We start from the raw sequence: 2,130 nt of genomic DNA on the forward strand, positions 1-2,130 counted from the left end.
GTCCCCCCCCCCGGCGCCGCTGCTGGCCGCTGCAGGCCGGGGCCTCACGCCTGGGTGCGTGTTCGCCCCTGGATCTCAAACCCACTGGTGATCCGGTGTCTCCTTGAGACCCAGGCTCCAGCAAGCAGCAGCGAGGGAGGCGGCTAGGGCGAGCGAGGCTTCGGGGAGTCCCGCTTCTGGTGGATACCCAGAGCTGCCTCTTGTGAGAAGCCCGGTCCAGAGAGCAGAGGAGCGACTCTGACTTGCACAGCAGGTACCAGCACCAGCCTCTGGGCCCCGGCCCCTGCGCTCTAGCGACATGGGCTGTTTTCTGTGTGGCTGCAGCAGTCACTTGTGTCTGCAGGCCTGTGAAACGAGGGGCCGTGACGATAACCTCCGGTCTACTCCGTTTTTAACAATTATTTCATTTCTTGGTGCACACAGCATGTGGCGAAGTGAGTGAATCCAGTCCCGGCCGTTAAGCCAACTCGAATTGGGTAGAAAAGACGATTATCTAGAATATGTCTAGAGCACTGGAAAGTACGGGCTCCAGACAGGTTACTAGGGATGCAGGAATAAAAAAGACGTGGTCCTTGCTCTGAAGAACCCGCGCCTCGTAGGGAGACTGCCATGCCACATCAGTGACGAACCACACGTGGAGCCACGAGAGTCCTGGTAGGGGGCACGGTGCTTGGAGCACAGGGGAACCGCATGCAGGCCTCGGCCAGCTGGTGTCAAGCTCTGTGGGTTCAGCGGCCCAGTGGGGTCGACACAGCCACGGCAGCTTCCACCTGCCCTGGAGAGCAGCAGCCACGAGGGCACCGGGTCGATTGCGCAGTTATATCGGTTCTTGGTTTTCATCTCATTTTCCTGTTAAAACTAGACCCAGCCTCCAACTCCAGCCTGGTTAACTGGGACTGTGACCCTCCGTGCGGTCCCAGCTGTCCTCCCAGCGGAGATGCCCCCTTCTTTCTGCATGATCCCCTCAGCCCAGACGGCCTGCCTTCATCTGCAGTTCCGACTCCCACCCGATGCTGAGAACAGCCTCCTCTCAGAAGCCACCTTCGGTAGAACCCTTAGACGCTGGCCTGAATCCAAGTCAGGCGTATCTATGACATTTCATTGGGAAGAAAGCAGACTCAGAGTCCTTGTCGAGATGGGAGGTTTGCGCTGTCGTTCTATGTATTGCCTCTGTGAAGCCCGGCCGAACAAAGAGAATTCAAAGTATTTATACCTTAAAACGTATGTCCCCTAGAGCAGCATGTTTTGGGGTAAGACGGCCCGCCAGGCTTAGGGACCCTTCGTGAGTAAGGGGAACCAGCATGGGCATGAGACGCCTCTGCCAAGGACGCCTTCTGCAAGGATGGTCCAAGGACTCGGAACGTGCTCTGCTTTCTTTGGCGCTCAGAGGGAATTACCGGCTCGCGCTGTTGTGGAGGTCCCTTTCACTGGCCGTACAGGGCCTGAAGCTCGTCCAGGCTTAGTGCTGGAAGCCGTCAGTTGGCCCTGAGAGAAGAGGCGGATCAGAAAAGAAAGAGATGAAGGTTCTTAGCAAATGCAGTGTGAGCCCTGCAGGTAATGCCTCCTGCAAGCACCTGGCTGACTGGCTGGGACCGACAGATCCCTTTTTGAACTGTGAAACTGTGGTGCTTTCAGACGGAATTAGAGGGAATATCAGATTTTTCAGACACTACAAGCAAGATCCTCGGTGGTTACCTGGGACCTTGGCCCTCAGTGGATGAGTTAGCTCAGGTTAAGTGCCACATAAGGGAGCAGGGAGTGGGGGTGCTGTTTGGCTGGGGTCAGAGAGGCGTCTCTGAGAAGAGTCCTCAGAGCAGAGCTCTGAATGAGTGAGGGGCCAGCCCCACAGACACCTGCTGCTCTCAGTTTGTTTGCAGAAGCAGCCAGGCGCCGAGACAGGAGGGACTAGGCATGTTTGGGGGACCTAAAGGAGGCTGGATGGCTGGAGGAGGGTGGGGGGTCGGCCCTGTGGTCGGCCAGGGCCACAGAGGGGGCAGGGGCAGGAGTGTCTCGGCTCGTAGGTGTGAGGGGAGCCCTTGGGGACGTGATGGGGTTCACTGGATGCGGAAATCGGCCAGGGAGTGGGCGGGGTTCTGAAAAAATCACGTGATCCAGTAGGTCGGTCTGGTT

At 57.8% G+C, this 2,130-nt stretch overlaps 1 protein-coding gene across 1 annotated transcript in view; it reads left to right on the top strand.

The window, feature by feature from the left end:
- The first annotated feature begins 259 nt into the window (after positions 1–259).
- The window catches only part of ZFP41 (ZFP41 zinc finger protein), a 4,731-nt gene continuing 2,860 nt past the window's right edge, over positions 260–2,130 (top strand). Inside the window, 1 exon segment of the mRNA XM_015590231.2 lies at positions 260–1,554. The gene's annotated coding sequence lies outside the window, so the exon portion shown is untranslated.

Source organism: Pteropus alecto, unplaced genomic scaffold, assembly GCF_000325575.1.
Source record: "Pteropus alecto unplaced genomic scaffold, ASM32557v1 scaffold105, whole genome shotgun sequence".
NCBI lineage: Eukaryota > Metazoa > Chordata > Mammalia > Chiroptera > Pteropodidae > Pteropus > Pteropus alecto.